At 36.4% G+C, this 23,648-nt stretch overlaps 1 protein-coding gene and 33 non-coding genes across 34 annotated transcripts in view; 13 read left to right on the plus strand and 21 right to left on the minus strand.

Moving 5' to 3' along the window:
- The first annotated feature begins 163 nt into the window (after positions 1 to 163).
- Positions 164 to 355, plus strand: LOC145308051 (U2 spliceosomal RNA). Its single transcript, XR_013875884.1, has one exon. It is a non-coding gene; the product is annotated as a U2 spliceosomal RNA (small nuclear RNA).
- A 329-nt stretch (positions 356 to 684) lies between these two features.
- LOC145308107 (U5 spliceosomal RNA) lies at positions 685 to 802 on the plus strand. The gene has a single exon (XR_013875941.1). It is a non-coding gene; the product is annotated as a U5 spliceosomal RNA (small nuclear RNA).
- Positions 803 to 1,220: 418 nt separating this feature from the next.
- On the plus strand, positions 1,221 to 1,291 carry TRNAG-GCC (transfer RNA glycine (anticodon GCC)). Its single transcript has one exon. It is a non-coding gene; the product is annotated as a tRNA-Gly (tRNA).
- A 66-nt stretch (positions 1,292 to 1,357) lies between these two features.
- LOC145308537 (5S ribosomal RNA) lies at positions 1,358 to 1,476 on the minus strand. Its single transcript, XR_013876363.1, has one exon. It is a non-coding gene; the product is annotated as a 5S ribosomal RNA (ribosomal RNA).
- Positions 1,477 to 1,563: 87 nt separating this feature from the next.
- On the minus strand, positions 1,564 to 1,682 carry LOC145307707 (5S ribosomal RNA). Its single transcript, XR_013875578.1, has one exon. It is a non-coding gene; the product is annotated as a 5S ribosomal RNA (ribosomal RNA).
- Positions 1,683 to 1,847: 165 nt separating this feature from the next.
- On the minus strand, positions 1,848 to 1,920 carry TRNAA-AGC (transfer RNA alanine (anticodon AGC)). The gene has a single exon. It is a non-coding gene; the product is annotated as a tRNA-Ala (tRNA).
- Positions 1,921 to 2,010: 90 nt separating this feature from the next.
- On the minus strand, positions 2,011 to 2,129 carry LOC145307743 (5S ribosomal RNA). Its single transcript, XR_013875613.1, has one exon. It is a non-coding gene; the product is annotated as a 5S ribosomal RNA (ribosomal RNA).
- Positions 2,130 to 2,281: 152 nt separating this feature from the next.
- LOC145307809 (5S ribosomal RNA) lies at positions 2,282 to 2,400 on the minus strand. The gene has a single exon (XR_013875678.1). It is a non-coding gene; the product is annotated as a 5S ribosomal RNA (ribosomal RNA).
- A 641-nt stretch (positions 2,401 to 3,041) lies between these two features.
- Positions 3,042 to 3,160, minus strand: LOC145307733 (5S ribosomal RNA). The gene has a single exon (XR_013875603.1). It is a non-coding gene; the product is annotated as a 5S ribosomal RNA (ribosomal RNA).
- Positions 3,161 to 3,360: 200 nt separating this feature from the next.
- Positions 3,361 to 3,433, plus strand: TRNAK-UUU (transfer RNA lysine (anticodon UUU)). The gene has a single exon. It is a non-coding gene; the product is annotated as a tRNA-Lys (tRNA).
- Positions 3,434 to 4,198: 765 nt separating this feature from the next.
- Positions 4,199 to 4,271, minus strand: TRNAM-CAU (transfer RNA methionine (anticodon CAU)). The gene has a single exon. It is a non-coding gene; the product is annotated as a tRNA-Met (tRNA).
- Positions 4,272 to 5,432: 1,161 nt separating this feature from the next.
- LOC145308578 (5S ribosomal RNA) lies at positions 5,433 to 5,551 on the minus strand. Its single transcript, XR_013876401.1, has one exon. It is a non-coding gene; the product is annotated as a 5S ribosomal RNA (ribosomal RNA).
- Positions 5,552 to 6,257: 706 nt separating this feature from the next.
- On the plus strand, positions 6,258 to 6,422 carry LOC145307936 (U1 spliceosomal RNA). The gene has a single exon (XR_013875779.1). It is a non-coding gene; the product is annotated as a U1 spliceosomal RNA (small nuclear RNA).
- A 267-nt stretch (positions 6,423 to 6,689) lies between these two features.
- Positions 6,690 to 6,881, plus strand: LOC145308054 (U2 spliceosomal RNA). The gene has a single exon (XR_013875887.1). It is a non-coding gene; the product is annotated as a U2 spliceosomal RNA (small nuclear RNA).
- Positions 6,882 to 7,210: 329 nt separating this feature from the next.
- On the plus strand, positions 7,211 to 7,328 carry LOC145308108 (U5 spliceosomal RNA). Its single transcript, XR_013875942.1, has one exon. It is a non-coding gene; the product is annotated as a U5 spliceosomal RNA (small nuclear RNA).
- Positions 7,329 to 7,840: 512 nt separating this feature from the next.
- Positions 7,841 to 7,959, minus strand: LOC145308601 (5S ribosomal RNA). The gene has a single exon (XR_013876423.1). It is a non-coding gene; the product is annotated as a 5S ribosomal RNA (ribosomal RNA).
- Positions 7,960 to 8,046: 87 nt separating this feature from the next.
- On the minus strand, positions 8,047 to 8,165 carry LOC145308629 (5S ribosomal RNA). Its single transcript, XR_013876452.1, has one exon. It is a non-coding gene; the product is annotated as a 5S ribosomal RNA (ribosomal RNA).
- An 87-nt stretch (positions 8,166 to 8,252) lies between these two features.
- LOC145307708 (5S ribosomal RNA) lies at positions 8,253 to 8,371 on the minus strand. The gene has a single exon (XR_013875579.1). It is a non-coding gene; the product is annotated as a 5S ribosomal RNA (ribosomal RNA).
- A 165-nt stretch (positions 8,372 to 8,536) lies between these two features.
- TRNAA-AGC (transfer RNA alanine (anticodon AGC)) lies at positions 8,537 to 8,609 on the minus strand. The gene has a single exon. It is a non-coding gene; the product is annotated as a tRNA-Ala (tRNA).
- Positions 8,610 to 8,699: 90 nt separating this feature from the next.
- Positions 8,700 to 8,818, minus strand: LOC145307738 (5S ribosomal RNA). Its single transcript, XR_013875608.1, has one exon. It is a non-coding gene; the product is annotated as a 5S ribosomal RNA (ribosomal RNA).
- A 152-nt stretch (positions 8,819 to 8,970) lies between these two features.
- LOC145307817 (5S ribosomal RNA) lies at positions 8,971 to 9,089 on the minus strand. Its single transcript, XR_013875686.1, has one exon. It is a non-coding gene; the product is annotated as a 5S ribosomal RNA (ribosomal RNA).
- Positions 9,090 to 9,723: 634 nt separating this feature from the next.
- LOC145308560 (5S ribosomal RNA) lies at positions 9,724 to 9,842 on the minus strand. The gene has a single exon (XR_013876385.1). It is a non-coding gene; the product is annotated as a 5S ribosomal RNA (ribosomal RNA).
- A 200-nt stretch (positions 9,843 to 10,042) lies between these two features.
- TRNAK-UUU (transfer RNA lysine (anticodon UUU)) lies at positions 10,043 to 10,115 on the plus strand. Its single transcript has one exon. It is a non-coding gene; the product is annotated as a tRNA-Lys (tRNA).
- A 63-nt stretch (positions 10,116 to 10,178) lies between these two features.
- TRNAD-GUC (transfer RNA aspartic acid (anticodon GUC)) lies at positions 10,179 to 10,250 on the plus strand. The gene has a single exon. It is a non-coding gene; the product is annotated as a tRNA-Asp (tRNA).
- An 81-nt stretch (positions 10,251 to 10,331) lies between these two features.
- On the minus strand, positions 10,332 to 10,405 carry TRNAI-AAU (transfer RNA isoleucine (anticodon AAU)). Its single transcript has one exon. It is a non-coding gene; the product is annotated as a tRNA-Ile (tRNA).
- A 138-nt stretch (positions 10,406 to 10,543) lies between these two features.
- On the plus strand, positions 10,544 to 10,616 carry TRNAR-UCU (transfer RNA arginine (anticodon UCU)). Its single transcript has one exon. It is a non-coding gene; the product is annotated as a tRNA-Arg (tRNA).
- A 246-nt stretch (positions 10,617 to 10,862) lies between these two features.
- TRNAM-CAU (transfer RNA methionine (anticodon CAU)) lies at positions 10,863 to 10,935 on the minus strand. Its single transcript has one exon. It is a non-coding gene; the product is annotated as a tRNA-Met (tRNA).
- A 59-nt stretch (positions 10,936 to 10,994) lies between these two features.
- TRNAG-UCC (transfer RNA glycine (anticodon UCC)) lies at positions 10,995 to 11,066 on the minus strand. The gene has a single exon. It is a non-coding gene; the product is annotated as a tRNA-Gly (tRNA).
- Positions 11,067 to 12,095: 1,029 nt separating this feature from the next.
- On the minus strand, positions 12,096 to 12,214 carry LOC145308658 (5S ribosomal RNA). The gene has a single exon (XR_013876481.1). It is a non-coding gene; the product is annotated as a 5S ribosomal RNA (ribosomal RNA).
- A 115-nt stretch (positions 12,215 to 12,329) lies between these two features.
- Positions 12,330 to 23,648, plus strand: part of TyrRS (Tyrosyl-tRNA synthetase) — a 118,374-nt gene continuing 107,055 nt past the window's right edge. Inside the window, exon 1 of the mRNA XM_080149472.1 lies at positions 12,330 to 12,370. The gene's annotated coding sequence lies outside the window, so the exon portion shown is untranslated. The remainder of the gene's footprint in view (positions 12,371 to 23,648) is intronic.
- On the plus strand, positions 12,774 to 12,846 carry TRNAR-UCU (transfer RNA arginine (anticodon UCU)). Its single transcript has one exon. It is a non-coding gene; the product is annotated as a tRNA-Arg (tRNA).
- TRNAL-CAA (transfer RNA leucine (anticodon CAA)) lies at positions 12,907 to 13,029 on the plus strand. Its single transcript has 2 exons — positions 12,907 to 12,944; positions 12,985 to 13,029. It is a non-coding gene; the product is annotated as a tRNA-Leu (tRNA).
- On the minus strand, positions 13,076 to 13,148 carry TRNAM-CAU (transfer RNA methionine (anticodon CAU)). Its single transcript has one exon. It is a non-coding gene; the product is annotated as a tRNA-Met (tRNA).
- On the minus strand, positions 13,331 to 13,403 carry TRNAK-CUU (transfer RNA lysine (anticodon CUU)). Its single transcript has one exon. It is a non-coding gene; the product is annotated as a tRNA-Lys (tRNA).

The raw sequence follows: 23,648 nt of genomic DNA on the forward strand, positions 1-23,648 counted from the left end.
CTTCTATCGAAGCCCAATTTAAAGTAAAGTCTTTGCTTTGAACTAGGCAGATTGACTATACTCTCTCTAACAATGAATAGGCCGCCTGCATGCTAATCTTTTGCCAGACAGTACAATAGTCAGGTTATGACTCTAAGGTAGCATACTGGAACTATTCTTCGGCATCGCTTCTCGGCCTTTTGGCTAAGATCAAAGTGTAGTATCTGTTCTTATCAGCTTAATATCTGATACGGGGACCATGTGTCCCCTTCGATATTAAACTCATTTTTGTTAGGGGATGAGGACTTGGAGCTTGCTCCAGCCTTATCACGGGTTGGCCTAGTATTGCAGTACCACCAAGATCGGCCCACTTGTCCCCACTTCTAAACTGGACTACTCAATACATTGTGTACAACCTGTATCAAGTTTGCACAAGTCAAAAAGCATGCTGCCAAAAGCACAATGGCTCCACTTCCTTCATGTAGTTCAATTTTTTAATGCTAGGTGGTGCAAACCCCTAAAGTTGAATGTCATTTAATGGATAATTTTCCGCCTCAAGTTATTCTAGGGGCTTGTGTTTTTTTGGTGAATAAGCTGAACTTTGACACAATCTCTACATGTCTTTGCTGACAACTACATTAGATTGGTCAATGGAACAAGCCTAACAGCTGCCAAGGATATGGAGCTATTTGTGTTGTTTGAGCATGTCCAGGATCTACCTACAGCACGAATAAATCTTTCGCCTTTTACTAAAGATTTCCGTGTAAGTGGATCATATTGGAATTACATCCAATTTATCTGAAGGCTTTCCATGAGAGAGCCCACTTAAAGAATCATATTACAACAGGCATGTAGGGACAGGATGTCAGGATGTGTTTACCACAAAACCATTCATCTCCAACCAACCACTTCAAATTTGTAAAAATAAAACTGGCCAACCATGCTGACAAATAGCCTACGGTAGGAATGGCTAAAATTGCAGTTACCATTTGTCTAAACTGACCAAGCTATACTTGCTTGATTCATTTCACTAAAAGGTGTGTACAAGTGAACCAAGGATCACTCAGATATTGTCTTGCCGGGCTGAAGAAAGTCCTTACCTACTGCCAAAGTCTACTTACAGCAAGTCATATTCAGGTGTAAAGCTATATCAATCTGTATTTGGGTTATAAATTGACAGATTTCTGAATAATGATTTTCAGCAAGGGGTTGGGTTCTACCAATAGCCAAAGAGCATACCAGCAACGTTGGTTCAGTGGTAGAATGCTCGCCTGCCACGCGAGCGGCCCGGGTTCGATTCCCGGACGTTGCAGCAATTATTTTCTACGTTAACACAACTTTTCTGTTTTCAGTGACAAGATAAGAAAGAAAGATGTAGAGTTTACGACACCAAGTATTCCCAGGCGGTCACCCATCCAAGTACTAACTTGGCCCAATGTTGCTTAACTTCAGTGATCGGACGAGAACTGGTGCTTTCAACATGGTATGGCCGTAGACATAAAGTGGCAACATGATTTTCAAACTTGTGTGAGGTTTAGTTAGGTTTGGGCTAGGATTGGTTGGGTCAAAATTCCAAAAATATTGAACCTACGACACCAAGTATTCCCAGGCGGTCACCCATCCAAGTACTAACTTGGCCCAATGTTGTTTAACTTCAGTGATCAGACGAGAACTGGTGCTTTCAACATGGTATGGCCGTAGACATTTACTCTGAGGAAATGCTCTACTAACTTCTGGTTTATTAAATAACATTCTAATGCAACAAAAAAGGTTTAAAGTTTTACTGGTTTAAATTTTCAGACTTTTGTTTTTCTTTGTGTGTTTATTTTTTTGTTTGGTGCTTGTGTAGTAGGGGGAAAAATGATACTTGGAGATGCGGGGTATCGATCCCCGTACCTCTCGCATGCTAAGCGAGCGCTCTACCATCTGAGCTACATCCCCTTGGGTTTCACCTTATGTTCTCAGTGATTAGAAATTTCTCTTGGACAAGAAAGAAAAAGAGACAAATTTGAAATATGGATAAAATGTTAGAGCCTACGACACCAAGTATTCCCAGGCGGTCACCCATCCAAGTACTAACTTGGCCCAATGTTGCTTAACTACAGTGATCGGACGAGAACTGGTGCTTTCAACATGGTATGGCTGTAGACATATATCAACGGAAAATGTGGCGTAAATTAAATGCAAAATGCATTACGAAGAGAAAATGTGGCGTGAAATGAATGCAAAACGCTCAACAGTACAGGAATCTACGGACAAGGAAGAAAAAGAGACAAATTTTGAAATATGGATAAAATGTTAAAGCCTACGACACCAAGTATTCCCAGGCGGTCACCCATCCAAGTACTAGCTTGGCCCAATGTTGCTTAACTTCAGTGATCGGTCAAGAACTGGTGCTTTCAACATGGTATGGCCGTAGACATTTATCAAAGGAAAGTGTGGCATAAACTAAATGGAAAATGCATTACCAAGAGAAAATACGTACAGGTATCTACGGTAAATGATTCTAAGTTCTAGATTGGTTTCCAGTGATTAGTGAGTTCTCTTTAACCCTGAATAAAGATGTTAGTGACTGACTAAGACAGACACCCAACCCGAGCGGACTCAAGATGATACACACCTCTTGTAGAAGTGAATCAAGCAATATTAGCTTGGTCGTTTTAGACAATGATGTAAAGTTACTTGGACAACCATATTATTTTGATATTTGTTGAAGGTCCGACCAGAAAAGTTAATTTTCATAAAATACAAGCACAAGGTAACTAAAATATTAATCCAAATAGGTATGTGTAGTACTGAAAGATTTCATTTTATCGAACAATAATAGTTGTCAACCCAAAACTCATGCCTCAACACGGAGAAAACTAAGCCTAACTGGGAACTAAATAGAGCTGCCATCTGGTGACAAAAACAGTAACTACATATTATATCATAGTGGTTGCATTGTATAAGGGCTTTAAGTGTAAAAAATAAACATAAGCAGTTGTCTCTTGCTGTGCTGGTTTACATTTTTCACACTTTGGTATTTTTTTTCTCAACTTATAAAAAAGGATGAAAAGATTTGCCTACGACACCAAGTATTCCCAGGCGGTCACCCATCCAAGTACTAACTTGGCCCAATGTTGCTTAACTTCAGTGATCGGACGAGAGCTGGTGCTTTCAACATGGTATGGCCGTAGACATTTAACTTTGGAAAATGTGACATATGCTAAATGCAAAATGCTACAATACAGGAAAATTATGGAGGGATGATTTATTCTATACAACTCAGGTTGCACTTAACCAAAAATAAACAGAGAGAAAACCAAGCCTACCATGAACTAAAATGCTGCTGCCATCTGGTGAGACAATTTTGTTACTGTAATTTTAAATAAGCATGATGCCCGGGTAGCTCAGTCGGTAGAGCGTTAGGCTTTTAACCTAACGGTCCAGGGTTCGAGCCCCTGCTCGGGCGCTCTCATTTTTTGTTCAAGTCTCCAATCAGTGTGATACGTACGTAGAGACTAGAAAATAGCTGGTCAATAAGAATTCCTTGATAGTCTAGTGGTGAGGATCTCCGCCTGTCACGTGGAAGGCCCGGGTTCGATTCCCGGTCGGGGAGAGATAATTTTTCAACCTTGTGAAATTTCTTTTGTTTTCCGTTAAATATTTCCGCCACTGCAAACTGTTCAATTTGGTAAAAGTATTAGCTGGCCCGTAGGGGGATCGAACCCGTGACCTTCGCGTTATTAGCACGACGCTGTAACCAACTGAGCTAACGGGCCTGATTGAGATGATATGTATAAGTATTAGCACAATGCAAAAACTACATGCTTTTTTTCTTCTCTACTTGATTTTCTTTTTCTTGCCTTCCATAATGTTTTATGTCAACAAATGCTACTATTTTCTTTTCTCTTACCAAGTCCCATTAGCGCAGAGGATAGTGCGTTGGACTTCTAATCCAAAGGTCCTGGGTTCGATCCCCAGATGGGATGCTAACATTGCATTTTGGTTAACCTTTTTGGGTTATCAAAACATGGAATTTCTTAATCCGTGAACACTATATTAGCAGTCAGGATGGCCGAGTGGTCTAAGGCGCCAGACTCAAGGACAACTTCCTTGCTCTCTGATAGAGAGTGGTTGTGAGAATTCTGGTCCTCGATGAGGGCGTGGGTTTGAATCCCACTTCTGACAAAACTATTTTTTCAAAACACAACCAGGAGATGAAAAAGTGTTTGCCTGCCCCCGGTGAGGCTCGAACTCACGGCCTTCAGATTATGAGACTGACGCGCTGCCTACTGCGCTACGGAGGCTTGTTGGCAGTACAGGATTACTACTCTTTTTGAATGTACAAAATAAAATGAGATGAAAATGCGTCAGCCGGGAATCGAACCCGGGTCAACTGCTTGGAAGGCAGCTATGCTCACCACTATACCACTGACACTTTTTTTACAATATTATTATGTACGCCAAAGTGAAAACCACAAATACATATTTGCCTAGTAACTAGCACACTTAAAGAAAAGCAGAGGGCAATAAAGCTGTTTACTCTATGTAACAAGTTTCCGTGGTGTATAAATCCAAAGTTTCAAAGATTTTTACAAAACACATTCCATTGCAAAAAACGCGATCTTTGGTTTGTTTAAATGTCCATTTATTTAGCATTTTTCAAGAATGTCAAGCGTGGGAAAATTTTTAGAATGTGGGAACCATTTATTTTGATTTAAATGGTACATATGATTTTCATTTAAATTCATTTTTTGGACCCGTGAGAAAATTTTTTTAACGTGAGAACAATTTAATTTTTTATTGAATTTCATTTTTTGGAAGTGTGGGAAAAAACAGGAGAAAAAATATATTTTAGTATAAAGAAATGTTCTATCAGTTTCAAACCTTTTTCATTCAATAGATCATACTGACTTTGGAAAAACTGTCAGACCGATTTTTGAAATTCAATCTGTGAAAAAAGATATTCAAGTTTTTTGATTTTTTGTTTTAAAAATATTATTTTACATGTATTGACGCCATCTTGGATTATGATAATTTTTTTTTGTTAGAAGATTTTTTTCTAAAATATTTTTAAAAAATTAACTTTTTACAATAAAAAAATCTTTGAACTTAAATTGACCAATAATTCAAAGATTTTTTCTCTTTGATTTGGAAGATTTTTTATGATTTTTATTTTTAATGTCAAATAAAAACACAACAGTGAAAAAATGAAAATTAAATGAAATAACGTTTTATGATTTTATTCAAGAAATTATTTGCTAACATCACCTTTTTGTTGCAATAGAATGTTATTTAAGCAAACAAAATTTAGCATAAATGCTAAATTTTGTTTGCCCAATGTTGATTAACTTCAGTGATCGGACGAGAACTGGTGCTTTCAACATGGTATGGCCGTAGACATTAATTGTGTGGGGTTTAGTTAGGTTTGGGCTAGGGTTGTTTGGGTCAAAATTCCAAAAATGTTAAGTCTACGACACCAAGTATTCCCAGGCGGTCACCCATCCAAGTACTAACTTGGCCCAATGTTGCTTAACTTCAGTGATCGGACGAGAACTGGTGCTTTTAACATGGTATGGCCGTAGACATTTGATAAAGCATTTTCACATTGTAATGTGCATATTACCATACCATCCTTCTGTTTGGTTTGTTGCGTTGCAACCAGTGCTAACTCTTGGTAATCTTGTTATAACAAGTGACAGTTTGCATCTTGTAGTTGTCTAAACTGACCAAGCTAAATTTGCTTGATCCACTTCACTAAGAGGTGTGTATTGATCCTGTGGTTGCAGTGTGAACTGTAATGCTATTTCTGTCAGAGCTGATGATAGCTCACTATTGGTAATTAGGATGCATCTGTAATACAAAGCAGAACGATGTCTGTCTGTCCCTTAAGATCTCGGTAACCACTGAACCGAATGGATTCTACTCTTCAGGGTATATACCTATTGGTCCTGCGGTGGTTTTAAGCTATTTTCTTGGGGGGGTGGGACACCCCCAACCCTCCCAAAAACAAAAAAATCCCCCCCCTAAAGTCACTAGTAACCTGTAAAGTAGCAATCATGTATATTATGTAGCCAATAATTTGGCCTCTAGGTGTCGCATTTGTTTCAATGGAAGACCTCCTACCGAAGGTTTCATCAACAAAGTATGTCACCAACTATTTGAAAAAGTATAAATATAGCATTTCTGAGGGGACACTTCAACTGAATCATGTTTTGTGTGAAGTCGTGGAGCTGGTCAGCAGAATATCTATAGTCTTTGTCACCCATACACTGAAATCGACTCTTTCCATCATACTTACCTGGCGTGGAGGTTAACCATGATCACTAAGGTGGTTCCTCTAGGGTGAGGCTGTGCCATTGCACTCGGGCATGGCTGACCCCTACGATTACCCCAAATGTGGGTAACTCGAACGCACAATTTTTGGTAGTTGGGGACTGCGTTCGCGCATCCCCTAAAAAATACAGAACAGACAACAGAATTAGAATGTGTAACTTAACCATCTAGTTCAAATTTCACTCATTAGGAGTTGCTAAAGTTTGTGTAGTTGGCCAGAAAAAGGCTTATATCGAAGCCCAATTTAAAGTAAAGTCTTTGCTTTGAACTAGGCAGATTGACTATACTCTCTCTAACAATGATTAGGCAGCCTGCATGCTAATCTTTTGCCAGACAGTACAATAGTCAGGTTATGACTCTAAGGTAGCATACTGGAACTATTCTTCGGCATCGCTTCTCGGCCTTTTAGCTAAGATCAAAGTGTAGTATCTGTTCTTATCAGCTTAATATCTGTTACGGGGACCATGTGTCCCCTTCGATATTAAACTCATTTTTGTTAGGGGATGTGGACTTGGAGCTTGCTCCAGCCTTATCACGGGTTGGCCTGGTATTGCAGTACCACCAGGATCGGCCCACTTGTCCCCACTTCTAAACTGGACCACTCAATACATTGTGTACAACCTGTATCAAGTTTGCACAAGTCAAAAAGCATGCTGCCAAAAGCACAATGGCTCCACTTCCTTTATGTAGTTCAATGTTTTAATGCTAGGTGGTGCAAACCCCTAAAGTTGAATGTCATTTAATGGATAATTTTCCGCCTCAAGTTATTCTAGGGGCTTGTGTTTTTTTGGTGAATAAGCTGAACTTTGACACAATCTCTACATGTCTTTGCTGACAACTACATTAGATTGGTCAATGGAACAAGCCTAACAGCTGCCAAGGATATGGAGCTATTTGTGTTGTTTGAGCATGTCCAGGATCTACCTACAGCACGAATAAATCTTTCGCCTTTTACTAAAGATTTCCGTGTAAGTGGATCATATTGGAATTACATCCAATTTATCTGAAGGCTTTCCATGAGAGAGCCCACTTAAAGAATCATATTACAACAGGCATGTAGGGACAGGATGTCAGGATGTGTTTACCACTTCAAATTTGTAAAAATAAAACTGGCCAACCATGCTGACAAATAGCCTACGGTAGGAATGGCTAAAATTGCAGTTACCATTTGTCTAAACTGACCAAGCTATACTTGCTTGATTCACTTCACTAAAAGGTGTGTACAAGTGAACCAAGGATCACTCAGATATTGTCTTGCCGGGCTGAAGAAAGTCCTTACCTACTGCCAAAGTCTACTTACAGCAAGTCATATTCAGGTGTAAAGCTATATCAATCTGTATTTGGGTTATAAATTGACAGATTTCTGAATAATGATTTTCAGCAAGGGGTTGGGTTATACGAATAGCCAAAAAGCATGCCAGCAACGTTGGTTCAGTGGTAGAATGCGGCCCGGGTTCGATTCCCGGACGTTGCAGCAATTATTTTCTACGTTAACACAACTTTTCTGTTTTCAGTGACAAGATAAGAAAGAAAGATGTAGAGTTTACAACACCAAGTATTCCCAGGCGGTCACCCATCCAAGTACTAACTTGGCCCAATGTTGCTTAACTTCAGTGATCGGACGAGAACTGGTGCTTTCAACATGGTATGGCCGTAGACATAAAGTGACAACATGATTTTCAAACTTGTGTGAGGTTTAGTTAGGTTTGGGCTAGGATTGGTTGGGTCAAAATTCCAAAAATATTGAGCTTACGACACCAAGTATTCCCAGGCGGTCACCCATCCAAGTACTAACTTGGCCCAATGTTGCTTAACTTCAGTGATCGGACGAGAACTGGTGCTTTCAACATGGTATGGCCGTAGACATAAAGTGGCAACATGATTTTCAAACTTGTGTGAGGTTTAGTTAGGTTTGGGCTAGGATTGGTTGGGTCAAAATTCCAAAAATATTGAACCTACGACACCAAGTATTCCCAGGCGGTCACCCATCCAAGTACTAACTTGGCCCAATGTTGTTTAACTTCAGTGATCAGACGAGAACTGGTGCTTTCAACATGGTATGGCCGTAGACATTTACTCTGAGGAAATGCTCTACTAACTTCTGGTTTATTAAATAACATTCTAATGCAACAAAAAAGGTTTAAAGTTTTACTGGTTTAAATTTTCAGACTTTTGTTTTTCTTTGTGTGTTTATTTTTTTGTTTGGTGCTTGTGTAGTAGGGGGAAAAATGATACTTGGAGATGCGGGGTATCGATCCCCGTACCTCTCGCATGCTAAGCGAGCGCTCTACCATCTGAGCTACATCCCCTTGGGTTTCACCTTATGTTCTCAGTGATTATAAATTTCTCTTGGACAAGAAAGAAAAAGACACAAATTTGAAATATGGATAAAACGTTAGAGCCTACGACACCAAGTATTCCCAGGCGGTCACCCATCCAAGTACTAACTTGGCCCAATGTTGCTTAACTGCAGTGATCGGACAAGAACTGGTGCTTTCAACATGGTATGGCCGTAGACATATATCAACGGAAAATGTGGCGTAAATTAAATGCAAAATGCATTACGAAGAGAAAATGTGGCGTGAAATGAATGCAAAACACTCAACAGTACAGGAATCTACGGACAAGGAAGAAAAAGAGACAAATTTTGAAATATGGATAAAATGTTAAAGCCTACGACACCAATTATTCCCAGGCGGTCACCCATCCAAGTACTAGCTTAGCCCAATGTTGCTTAACTTCAGTGATCGGTCGAGAACTGGCGCTTTCAACATGGTATGGCCGTAGACAAAGGAAAATATGGCATAAACTTAATGGAAAATACATTACCAAGAGAAAATACGTACAGGTATCTACGGTAAATGATTCTAAGTTCTAGATTGGTTTCCAGTGATTAGTGAGTTCTCTTTAACCCTGAATAAAGATGTTTGTGACTGACTAAGACAGACACCCAACCCGAGCGGACTCAAGGTGATACACACCTCTTGTAGAAGTGAATCAAGCTATATTAGCTTGGTCGTTTTAGACAATGATGGAAAGTTACTTGGACAACCATATTATTTTGATATTTGTTGAAGGTCCGACCAGAAAAGTTTCTTTTCATAAAATACAAGCACAAGGTAACTAAAATATTAATCCAAATAGGTATGTGTAGTACTGAAAGATATCATTTTATCGAACAATAATAGTTGTCAACCCAAAACTCATGCCTCAACACGGAGAAAACAAAGCCTAACTGGGAACTAAATAGAGCTGCCATCTGGTGACAAAAACAGTAACTACATATTATATCATAGTGGTTGCATTGTATAAGGGCTTTAAGTGTAAAAAATAAACATAAGCAGTTGTCTCTTGCTGTGCTGGTTTACATTTTTCACACTTTGGTATTTTTTTTCTCAACTTATAAAAAAGGATGAAAAGATTTGCCTACGACACCAAGTATTCCCAGGCGGTCACCCATCCAAGTACTAACTTGGCCCAATGTTGCTTAACTGCAGTGATCGGACGAGAACTGGTGCTTTCAACATGGTATGGCCGTAGACATTTAACTTTGGAAAATGTGACATATACTAAATGCAAAATGCTACAATACAGGAAAATTATGGAGGGATGATTTATTCTATACAACTCAGGTTGCACTTAACCAAAAATAAACAGAGAGAAAACCAAGCCTACCATGAACTAAAATGCTGCTGCCATCTGGTGAGACAATTTTGTTACTGTAATTTTAAAATAGCATGATGCCCGGGTAGCTCAGTCGGTAGAGCGTTAGGCTTTTAACCTAACGGTCCAGGGTTCGAGCCCCTGCTCGGGCGCTCTCATTTTTTGTTCAAGTCTCCAATCAGTGTGAGACTAGAAAATAGCTGGTCAATAAGAATTCCTCGATAGTCTAGTGGTGAGGATCTCCGCCTGTCACGTGGAAGGCCCGGGTTCGATTCCCGGTCGGGGAGAGATAATTTTTCAACCTTGTGAAATTTTTCCGTTAAATATTTCCGCCACTGCAAACTGTTCAATTTGGTAAAAGTATTAGCTGGCCCGTAGGGGGATCGAACCCGTGACCTTCGCGTTATTAGCACGACGCTCTAACCAACTGAGCTAACGGGCCTGATTGAGATGATATGTATAAGTATTAGCACAATGCAAAAACTACATGCTTTTTTTCTTCTCTACTTGATTTTCTTTTTTCTTGCCTTCCATAATGTTTTATGTCAACAAATGCTACTATTTTCTTTTCTCTTACCAAGTCCCATTAGCGCAGAGGATAGCGCGTTGGACTTCTAATCCAAAGGTCCTGGGTTCGATCCCCAGATGGGATGCTAACATTGCATTTTGGCTAACCTTTTTGGGTTATCAAAACATGGAATTTCTTAATCCGTGAACACTTTATTAGCAGTCAGGATGGCCGAGTGGTCTAAGGCGCCAGACTCAAGGACAACTTCCTTGCTCTCTGATAGAGAGTGGTTGTGAGAATTCTGGTCCTCGATGAGGGCGTGGGTTTGAATCCCACTTCTGACAAAACTATTTTTTTCAAAACACAACCAGGAGATGAAAAAGTGTTTGCCTGCCCCCGGTGAGGCTCGAACTCACGGCCTTCAGATTATGAGACTGACGCGCTGCCTACTGCGCTACGGAGGCTTGTTGGCAGTACAGGATTACTACTCTTTTTGAATGTACAAAATGAAATGAGATGAAAATGCGTCAGCCGGGAATCGAACCCGGGTCAACTGCTTGGAAGGCAGCTATGCTCACCACTATACCACTGACGCTTTTTTTACAATATTATTATGTACGCCAAAGTGAAAACCACAAATACATATTTGCCTAGTAACTAGCACACTTAAAGAAAAGCAGAAGGCAATAAAGCTGTTTACTCTATGTAACAAGTTTCCGTGGTGTATAAATCCAAAGTTTCCAAAGATTTTTACAAAACACATTCCATTGCAAAAAACGCGATCTTTGGTTTGTTTAAATGTCCATTTATTTAGCATTTTTCAAGAATGTCAAGCGTGGGAAAATTTTTAGAATGTGGGAACCATTTATTTTGATTTAAATGGTACATATGATTTTCATTTAAATTCATTTTTTGGACCCGTGAGAAAATTTTTTTAACGTGAGAACAATTTAATTTTTTATTGAATTTCATTTTTTGGAAGTGTGGGAAAAAACAGGAGAAAAAATATATTTTAGTATAAAGAAATGTTCTATCAGTTTCAAACCTTTTTCATTCAATAGATCATACTGACTTTGGAAAAACTGTCAGACCGTTTTTTGAAATTCAATCTGTGAAAAAAGATATTAAAGTTTTAATTTTTTGTTTTAAAAATATTATTTTACATGTATTGACGCCATCTTGGATTATGATAATTTTTTTTTGTTAGAAGATTTTTTTCTAAAATATTTTTAAAAAATTAACTTTTTACAATAAAAAAATCTTTGAACTTAAATTGACCAATAATTCAAAGATTTTTTCTCTTTGATTTGGAAGATTTTTTATGATTTTTATTTTTAATGTCAAATAAAAACACAACAGTGAAAAAATGAAAATTAAATGAAATAACGTTTTATGATTTTATTCAAGACATTATTTGCTAACATCACCTTTTTGTTGCAATAGAATGTTATTTAAGCAAACAAAATTTAGCATAAATGCTAAATTTTGTTTGCCCAATGTTGATTAACTTCAGTGATCGGACGAGAACTGGTGCTTTCAACATGGTATGGCCGTAGACATTAATTGTGTGGGGTTTAGTTAGGTTTGGGCTAGGATTGTTTGGGTCAAAATTCCAAAAATGTTAAGTCTACGACACCAAGTATTCCCAGGCGGTCACCCATCCAAGTACTAACTTGGCCCAATGTTGCTTAACTTCAGTGATCGGACGAGAACTGGTGCTTTCAACATGGTATGGCCGTAGACATTTGATAAAGCATTTTCACATTGTACCTTCTGTTTGGTTTGTTGCGTTGCAACCAGTGCTAACTCTTGGTAATCTTGTTATAACAAGTGACAGTTTGCATCTTGTTTTTGTCTAAACTGACCAAGCTAAATTTGCTTGATTCACTTCACTAAGAGGTGTGTATAGATCCAGTGGTTGCAGTGTGAACTGTAATGCTATTTCTGTCAGAGCTGATGATAGCTCACTATTGGCAATTAGGATGCATCTGTAATACAAAGCAGAAAGATGTCTGTCTGTCCTTTAAGATCTCGGTAACACGTTAAATATTTCCGCCACTGCAAACTGTTCAATTTGGTAAAAGTATTAGCTGGCCCATAGGGGGATCGAACCCGTGACCTTCGCGTTATTAGCATGACGCTCTAACCAACTGAGCTAACGGGCCTGATTGAGATGATATGTATAAGTATTAGAACAATGCAAAAACTACATGCTTTTTTTCTTCTCTACTTGATTTTCTTTTTCTTGCCTTCCATAATGTTTTATGTCAACAAATGCTACTATTTTCTTTTCTCTTACAAAGTCCCATTAGCGCAGAGGATAGCGCGTTGGACTTCTAATCCAAAGGTCCTGGGTTCGATCCCCAGATGGGATGCTAACATTGCATTTTGGCTAACCTTTTTGGGTTATCAAAACATGGAACACTATATTAGCAGTCAGGATGGCCGAGTGGTCTAAGGCGCCAGACTCAAGGACAACTTCCTTGCTCTCTGAAAGAGAGTGGTTGTGAGAATTCTGGTCCTCGATGAGGGCGTGGGTTCGAATCCCACTTCTGACAAAACTATTTTTTCAAAACACAACCAGGAGATGAAAAAGTGTTTGCCTGCCCCCGGTGAGGCTCGAACTCACGGCCTTCAGATTATGAGACTGACGCGCTGCCTACTGCGCTACGGAGGCTTGTTGGCAGTACAGGATTACTACTCTTTTTGAATGTACAAAAATTTCGAACTCGGGATTTCCTGTTTACGAGACAGGCGCTTTAACCAACTAAGCCATGGCGCCTGAATTACCCTATGGTCAGTATATCACAAAACAAATTCAAATATATTTTTAAAAACTGTTCCATATAAAAAAAATTTCGCCCAACGTGGGGCTCGAACCCACGACCCTGAGATTAAGAGTCTCATGCTCTACCGACTGAGCTAGCCGGGCTAAGTTGGCTGCCTAGGCTCTGCACTTTGTATGATTGCCCAGCTAAAAACGTCAAAAGGAAACTCGCATCCGATATGTAGTATTTTATCACGAAAATCTTATTTACGATTTTACAGCAAAAATCGAAAAAAATCGCTAGGGATTAATTCGATTTTGTAGTAAAAATCGCGGCAACCACGATTTGCCTAAGAAATCGTAAACAATAGCATTTTATGTTTGTCAACACACACTTACAAACAGACACACAACCAACTTATAATCAAAATCATTGTGTGATAAATATAGTTTATAAAATTGCCGCTAGGTATTCCCATTACTTTATGTAGACAATTTGAATTTTTTTGTTATCAACCAAAATAAATTCAAAACTGGTGTGACATAATATCATAATGTGTTAATAATCTATTATTAAAAAAAAAAAATTGTTGAAAGCAATTTTATTTTAAACAACAATAAAAGTACAAAAATGTCTTAATAGTACTTAAAATAACCAAAATTTAGTATAACACAACTTCCTCTCTATTCTAATTATAATGTTAACAGATGCAATATCACCCCTGACAATTATTGAGTACACAATATTCATATAGATAATGTGACCCTTTCTCTCTCTCTCTCTGTATGAAATGTACAAATTTTGATTATTATGAAATTGATTGTATTATGGACCCTTTTCCTTACTTTAAACTACACGATGTTAAATATTTTTTAAATGTACTTTTTATTCACGATTTTGGCATTATTTATCGTAACATATCGTGGATGTGCATTGGACGACTATTTAGCGATATCGTAAGAACTCGTGCTCGATTGCTACACGATATCGTGCGCTATAGTAGCGCGATAGTGACGCTACTTTCTGGCTGGGTATAGAGTTGCTACGCTTTCTAAATCGTACCTAACTACTACAGGAATCACAATGCAAAGATTGAAATTCTAACATGCCTAAATTAACGAAAAAAGCTATCTGTCTCGGACGGACGGACGTGCGGACCAACCCCAATTATTTTAAAAATTATAAAAATTATAAAAAAAACTTGTAAAAAAGAAGATACTTGTATTTTAGAACTTGATTATAGAGGTGCTTAGCTTGTACCTTGTTGTCCCAGGAATCATTGTTAAACAAGGATGACAACATCCATAAAAGCGAAGCACTGAAACGGTAGGACAAACGGACATTAACACTTGTATAGTGTCTGAACTGAATAATCAGAATATAAAATTAAAAGTATAATGTGAGTAAATTTGTTGAAAAACTGCTTGATACAGGATAATGTTTATGGACATACTTACATTTTTAGGACTTGGTTATAGAGTTGCTTTGCTTAAATATTGTTCTTTGTTGTCCCAGGAATCAATATACCAAAAATCAGATCAAACGGATATTTAGATCACATAAAAATTTGTTTTTTAAAAAGTAGAAAAATCAACATGTTTAAAATGGACGTACGGACATTCTGAGAATAATTATAGAGTTGCTACGCTTTCTAAATCATACCGAACTACTACAGGAATTACCATGCAAAGTTTGAAATCGATAGGACAATTCTAACATGCCTAAATTAACGAATAAAAGCTATCTATCTCGGACGGACGGACGAACTGAGCCTAATTAAAAGCAAAGCTTTTCTATAATTAGGGTCGGTCCGTCCGTACGTCCGTCCGTCCGTCACTTTGAGTTAGCTCTTTTCGGTAATTTAAACAGGTTAGAATTTTTCTATCGATTCCAAACTATGCATGATGATTCCCATAGTAGTAGCAACTCTATAAACAATACCATAATGTCCGTACGTCCATTTTAAACATATCGATTTTTAACTTTTTTGACAACAAATTTTTGTATGTTAAAATTATCCGATTTTTCTGATTTTTTAAAAACTGATTCCTATTACAACAAGGTACAATGTTATAAGCAAAGCATCTCTATAAACAAGTCCCAAAAATGTAAGTATGTCCTTAAACAGTATCATCTATTTATGCAGTTTTGCAACAAATTTTCTTAAAATATTGTTTGTACTGATGAATTAATATTCTGCTGATTCAGTTCTGACAATCTACAAGTGTTAATGTTCGTTTGTCTTTCCATTTCAGACCCAGCTAGAAACGTCGTAAGGAAACTCGCATCCAATATGTAGTATACTATCGCCAAAATCTTATTTAAGATTTTATAGCAAAAATCGAAAAAAATCGCTAGGGATTAATTCGATTTTGTAGTAAAAATCGCGGCAACCACGATTTCCCTAAGAAATCGTAAACAATAGCATTTTATGTGTGTCAACACACACTTACAAACAGACACACAACCAACATATAATCAACATCATTCTGTGAAAAATATAGTTTATAAATTGGCCGCTAGAAGTTCACATTATTTTTAAAAATATATTGCATTTTTTCTGTTGTCAAACAAAATAAATATAAAACTGATAACTAAAATTGTCATAATGTGTTTATGTTTAATATTACAAATAAAAGTATTTTTAAAAAGTTTTTTTTCTAAATGGCAACATTTTTAAATGTGTGTCTTAATAATCCTTAAATCATTGCCATTTAGTAAAAAGTCATAAAAATACTCTCTCAAAATTCATTGAAAACTTTTGAGAGTATACATTAATTAGAAGGGCACAGAGAATGATTTCTCTTTACACCATGTCTCTATCTGTCTCTCTCTCTTTCTTTCTCTGTCTGCATGCACAGTATGAAATGGATTCTTTATGCAACCTCTTACTCACATACGATATTTACAAACAAAACTACATGATGTTAAATATTTTTTAAATGTACTTTTATTCACGATTTTGGCACGATATCGCTTACGAGCCTTATGATATCGCTTACGATTTCGTGGGTGTATCGCGCAGCTCTAAGTACCTTTTCGACCATTTATCGTAACATATCGTTGATGTGCATTGGACGACTATTTAGCGATATCGTAAGAACTCGTGCTCGATTGCTACACGATATCGTGCGCTATAGTAGCGCGATAGTGACGCTACTTTCTGGCTGGGGAGCTTCGCTTTTATGGATGTTGTCATCCTTGTTTTTTAAAGTTTCGCTGGGTATAGGGTACGCTTTTAATAAGAAATAAAAGTACATAAAATTAATTGTTAATTGTTAATTTAGGCATATTAGAATTGTCCTATTGAATTCAAGTATGTACTCCCTCCCCCCCCCCCTCTCTCTCTCTCTCTCTCTCTCTCTCGCCGTTCTCTCTCTCTTCCCCCGTTATCTCTCTCTCTTTCCCCGTTGTCCCCCTCTCTCTCTCTCTATCCCCCCCGTTCAGTCTTTCTCTCTCTCTGTCTCTCTCTTCATACTCAACTCAAAATATTTAAGTTACACTTAAAGATTTCTATGACTTTAACATCTTATGTTAAAATATCTGTTTAACTGATTTATTCACTAATTTATTTTATATTTACACCCAATGTAACAATACACGATTTAAAAGATTAAAATCCTAATATTTTTTATTTCAAATTTTCGCCCTCAAAGGGTTATTCAGCAGTTCGTGATTCAGCCTGTAATGTTAAAAGTAGTTTATAGTTTATTTTTTAACCGCCAGGTGACTCAGTTTAATCGTAAAAATTAATTTTTATGGCGCTGTATTGTTTGAAAAAATTAAAAAACATTTTTTAATCTAATAATAACAAATTTAAAGTTTTATTAATTATGATTCTATTATAGAACTTTATATAATGAAATAATGCTTAAAATATTCAAGCTTTTCGTTCAAATTGGGTACTGTATACTACTACTCTAACAAATACTTTAAAATGTAAAACTTGTTTCTGTAGGCTCTGATTTCACCAGATCTCTATCATAGAATTAATTCTTCAAGAGTAATCCTGTTTCGTCTGATACGGGACCCAGCTGCTTGGCATAAACTATTGTAGTTTTACTGTCCATCTCATTCTAGCGAACCAATTAAGTTCCCAAGTAAGGAAAGCTTTCCATGATAGTTTTCGGCTATTTTGTTTTTACATCTCAGTCATAGGATGGATTTTTAATCAATCCGCTTTCTAATTCAAGGCCCCTAAATGCTTTTGATGCAGCATTCCCTTAGTAAACTCATAGTATTCAAAATATTACTAGCCTATAGCACCCAAAACTTGGAGGGAAAATATTTTTTTTACAGTGACCTATGTCTTAACATAAGATGAGCCGTGATAAGACAATGTACATGCCCCATGATGATATACTAAAATACCCATTCTGTAGATACCAATTAGTGGTTGAAACGTTTGGACATTAAACTTAATGAACCAACCAATCAAATTTCAATTAAGGTCCCCCAAAGTTATCAAGCCAACAAATAAGAAAACATTATTATAAAACTTTGGGGACTAGTGCAATAAACAGCCCAATCTTGAGGTAGAGGGGGTTGGGGGAAGGAAGGGGTTGGACCAATACTACTGGCCCTTATAACTATAATTGTGGTCAATCATACTTATCAAAATGATTTAGATTTATTAGTAACTTTTCATCCTTTTCTGAAAAGTTCAAGTATATAATGCTTGTTTCACCTCCCTAAGAGGTGTTTACGTGGTGTGTTTCACTTAATTGGGCATCAATATCCTACAGATAAAGCGGACAATAATTTTTTATAGTAGCTTTGAAATGTAAAGCTATATAGATTTTACTATTATTTAACAAGTTATATTAGATTATAATCAAAAGTAAATTATTTTAGTTTTGTCCTACTAGTCATTGTGATCTGTACTTTAATATGATTTACGGCTCAATACCAGCTGAGTATCCACAAATTCCCCAATAGTAGCTGAATTTCCACGCATATTTCCCAAGAGTAGTTGAATATCCACACTTTTCCCCTATGGTAGCTGAATATCCACAATAGTTTCCTATTGGTATTTTCATTATATCCTTTCACAATACTGATTCCCATGACAATAAAACACATTAATGCAAGCAATTCACACCTATCATTTAACTTTAATACAGATTTAGAAACCAAGTATTGAAACATCCATAAAAGCGAATGAAAGGACACACTAACACACAGGATAATAATGCATAAGTCTTTATAAAATTACTAGCGGCTTCGCCCCTATCCTCTAGGGGCTTTGCCCCAAGAGGTTTGATCAAACCAATTTTTCGTAATTTAGATTTTAAAAAATAAATCTAATTTTTTTTTGGGGGGGGGGTATTTTAATTTTTTGAGGGGGTTGGGGGTGTCCCACCCCCCGAGAAAATAGTTATAAACCTTCCCGGGACCTATGAGAAGCTACCCTGTAAAGGAGAACCTGATCAGTTCAGTGGTTAGCGAGATCCTTCGCTACAAACAAACAAACAGACACACAGACAAACAAACAGACAGACATCAATCTACTTTGTATTATAGATTGTAATTATGGTATATTTTTGCAAAACTGCTTAAGTATATGCTACTGTTTAAGGACATACTGACATTTTAAGGACTTGATTATTGAGATGCTTCGCTTATAACATTGTACCTTATTGTAATAAGAATCAGTATTCCATAAATTAGATATCTTCAAACTTATAAGTAATAAATACCATTTAGATATAAATCAATTCACGTAAGTTGTACAGAGATTTGCCGAAAAATCTCCACCCACTTATTGAACCTTGCACTTTAAAACAAGGATGACAAAATCATTAAAAGCGTAGTTGGGCATAAAATAGTCAATTTGATTTGTTAGTAATTACGTTCTTTATAATGTGCTTTACAGGAATCATAAAGTTTGAAATCGACAGACGGACATACGCACAGGCCCCTATTATAGAAAAGCTTCACTTTTGAAAATACTCAATCTACAGGGCTAAAAATCCATTATTTATTTTTGGACCAAAAATCTCTAAAGCCACGATTTTCTAGAGTTGATAATTTCCTAGAAATTTAGAAAAACTTTGCTTTCATTTATTATATTATATGAAAAAAAATTGTTGAAATAAAAAAGCAGCATGTTTAAAATAGACCTACGAACTTTATATTATAGAGTTGCTACGCTTCCTAAATCATTCCTTTTGTATTAAATTGATAGGACAATTCTAACATGTATAAATTAAGAAAAAAGCTAACCATTCCTCTCAACTTTTTAAAAGATTTAAGAAATGTTTCCGGATTAAAATAAAAAAAAATCGTGAAATTTTATTTAATCATTTAATACTTAGGTGGGAAGCATACACCACGATTTATGCTGATATATCTATCAGTAAAAACATTTAATCTTGAACAGTTATTTATCGCATAGTATTGTAGACAGCTTTCCAAGGACATTAAAATAAAATAAAAATATGAGATTAAAACCATTTTTGTTAGCCCTGAGGGGCCAAAGCCCCGGCTAACAAAACTGGTATTAATTTTTCAGTATGTCTGAGAACCTGTTCTAATCCAGCGGATATTAATCGGTTTCGAAGACAACCTGGAAATAGAAATTACCTGACAGGGTTTAGCTGATGTCTTTCATCTAAATATTCTATCCTTAATCTGATCAATGGCAATTCTCCCTGGTTTTATTATTGTATAAAACGCTCCTCCCACTAATATAGGCGCAGCTGCTTTTCCATTAGGATGTGTCCGTTCGTCTGTATGATTAGTAATTGCAACTCACTTTTGTTCATTATTTAAAATAAATTATTTAAAGAAAACACTTCTTTGATATTTAGTTATTTAGGGACAAAAAATATTTATTGATATTACCTAATGAATTTATTTTTATTTATATAGATGCTGTGCTACTAATATGAATTAATTCTATAAGATTTTAGGATCATGGAAAGAAAACGAAGTTTCCAGTTTCGTCGTTTTTTCACAGTAGACTTTCTCATACTCCTAGCCCCTGCGGGGGGCTCTAGCCCTGCGGGGCATATTTTCTAACACTGTGGGGCAATCATTAACATTTACTTAACCTAACCTAACCTAAAATAACCCTTCAAAAGCTACTGTGAAAATACGATGAAACCGGAAACTTCGTTTTCTTTTCATGATCCAGATTTTATATCAAAACCTTTGTTACAAAGTCCAAAATAATTGTTTAAAAACTTTTTTCCCCCAATGGTAGTTGAATATCCACACATTTTCCCAATGGTAGCTGAGTATCCAAAAATGACCCCAATAGTAGCTGAATATCCACGTGGATACTCAGCTGGTATTGAGCCTGAGAGATTCTTTCAAATTTCGAACCTAGTAATAGTGTCTAACTTTATATCTTTGTGACGTAACAAAAATCCATCCCTTTTTTAGGGGTTTCCTTTCCCACCTCCCCTCTCATCCTTCGATTTTTGTTACGTCACACAGATAAAAAGTTAGCAACTGTGGTGTGCCCTCCCTACTTCCCGGGGTATGTGGTAGCTTCGCTCCTAGCCTAAGTTATCCCGTAGGATCCCCGCATCCAAGGGGCGAAGCCAACTTGTCCCTTTCTAAGGAATTTGAATTGTTCTTAACTTTTACTGTTTATTTAGTTTTCTATTTAAAATGTTGATCTAAGGCTGGTATCCCTCCATCCCTGCCAGGGTTGGAGGGATCTATGCCCCTAAATGTATATGTAACCCTATAATAGCCTGTATAACTGATATGATTATGCCATTATTCATGTATTTGTGTTATTTAGTATATAGTTAGTATCCTGTTGACCCTCTTTCAATAAACACATAACTAGAACTCTGTGTTATTTGGTGAAAACCATAGAGAAGCGAAGCTTCTCTATAACATCCATACGTCTGTTCGCTACTACAATCATGTGAGGACTCAACAGCTGCCGCGGCTGGCAGCTACCACACAACTATTACTAGGTTCCAAATTTCCCAGAAATATTTAGGGTTTTCTATTCTATACTTCATCTTCTTTGATTAAACTATTAATTTATTTGCTTTTGAGTCTTTTTAAGCGAAGCAATTGTCTTTAATTAGGGTCAGTACGTCCTTGACGGATAGCTTTTTTCGTTAATTTAGGCACGTTGGAATTGTCCTATCGATTTCAAATTTTGCATGGTGATCCATGTAGTAGTTGGGTACAATTTAGAAAGCGTAGTAATTCTATAATCGTTACCAGAATGTCCGTAGGTCCATTTTTAACTTGTTGATTTCTTCACTTTTTTAACAACAAATTTTAATATGATCTAATTATCCGATTGCGAATCAACTCTATAATCAGGTCCTAAAAATGGAAGTATGTCCTTAAACATTATCCTGCATCAAGCAATTTTTCAACAAATTTACTTGCAATTTTGCTTCGACTCTTATACTTTTATATTCTTATTCAGTTCAGACTGTCCTACCGTTTCAGAGCTTCGCTGAACTGAATAATCATAAAATAAATGAATAATTATATTTATTTTGGATATTTTTATTCTTGTTTCATGTTTATATTATGAAAGAGTTAGGTGTATATTTATATTTACAATTCGGATGCTGTTATTATATCATTTTATTTGTATTAATAGGATGCTACAAATATTAAATAGGAGCTCCGCCCATAAAGGCCTCTAGGGGCACTTCAAGTTTGGAGGAGGGAAGAAGTCGACTGCCACTAATCAAATTTTGGATTCAAAAAGAAAAATAAAGATTTTTTTTGTAGGGGTCATTTGATTTCTCTGTGATGGGGGAAAAGGTGTTATACCCTCCACTAAATAGTTATGTTAAGACGTATTAAAAACTGCAATGTCAAGGCGAATCATATCGGTTCAGTGGTTAGCGAAAACCTTTCGGTACAGACAGACACAGATCCTATCACAAACACAGAAAGTTTTTTTTATCCATTTTGGGAATGGTTTATACATCCTCATGAAAGAAATCACCTTTTTATCCCCCTTCCCTTAAGAAAAAAATACTTATCATTTCTAAAGCTAAAGAGCTTGAAAGGGTGAAAATCTCTCCCCCCCCCCCTCTTTGAAATGCCCCTAGAGGCTTAGCTTCAAGTAAATATTTAAAGCACCCTAACTATAATAATAATAATAAGAAAGTTCAGATGTAAGGATGAATAATGACAATAGTTATTTATCGCATCGTATTATAAACAGCTTTCCACGGATATAAAAATGTACAAACCAGTTTTGTTAGACCCGAGATGCCGATAGCACGGGCAAACAAAACTGCTTTTAATATTATGATTTATACATTTTTATATTCGTAGGAAACTGGATATATTACGATATGATACATAACTTTTCAGTAAGGCTTAGAACCGGTCCTAATCCAACGGATATTTATCGGTTTCGAAGTCTAAAATTGAAGGCAATGTAGTTTTTCTTTGATAAAACATCCCTATATAGATTTTAAATTTAATATTTATCCCCATTCCCTGAAAACGGTCCCTTCAATAAGTTAACAATTGAAAATTACAAAATACAATAAAACAAGGATGACAACATCCATAAAAGCGAAGCGCTGAAACGGTAGGACAAACGGACACTAACACTTGTATAGTGTCAGAACTGAATATGCAAAATATGAAAATAAAAGGTTTGACAAAATTATACGTAAATTTGTTGCAAAACTTCTTAAATACAGAATTCTGTTTAAGGACATACTGACATTTTTAATACTTGATTATAGAGATGCTTCGCTCATAATATTGTACCTTATTGTAATAGGAATCAGTAATCAAAAAATCAGATCGATCGGATGATTTTAGCACATAAAAAATTGTTATTAAAAAAGTACAAAAATTAACATGTTTTAAATGGACGTACGGACATTCTGGTAACGATTATAGAGTTGCTGCGCTTTCTAAATCGTACCTAACTACTACAGGAATCACCATACAAAGTTTGAAATCGATAGGACAATTCTAACATGCCTAAATTAACGAATAAAAGCTAACTATCTCGGACGGACGGACGTACGGACGGACCGACCCTAATTATAGAAAAGCTTCGCTTTTAAAAATAAAAATAGAACTGTATGATTGATGGTTAAATAAGAGAATTATGGCGCGTTTCCTCCTCTATTAATAATCTATTTTTAGGTTGGGTTAAGTTTGGTTAGGTACACTGTTAAAAATAATTTTTTTTTTTAGCATCAGATGATACTCTATATTCTTCACATTAATGTATAGTATCAATCCGTACGTAGTAGGAAAAAAACCTCATTACGATACAAGGAAGTTTTCAATGCATTATTAAGTATTAGGTAATGTTCTGTGAAGTAACAAGTAGTACTAAATAATGTATTTGTCTGTATAGTATTGTCTAATACGCTCTTGGGAATATAATTCAATACGGTAGAAGTATTTTTTCATTACGCTCCATCGCAATTGTTGTTACG

The sequence above is a fragment of the Acartia tonsa genome, chromosome 15 (genome assembly GCF_053477335.1).
Source record: "Acartia tonsa isolate MP-2025a chromosome 15, ASM5347733v1, whole genome shotgun sequence".
NCBI classification, from domain to species: Eukaryota; Metazoa; Arthropoda; class Copepoda; order Calanoida; family Acartiidae; genus Acartia; species Acartia tonsa.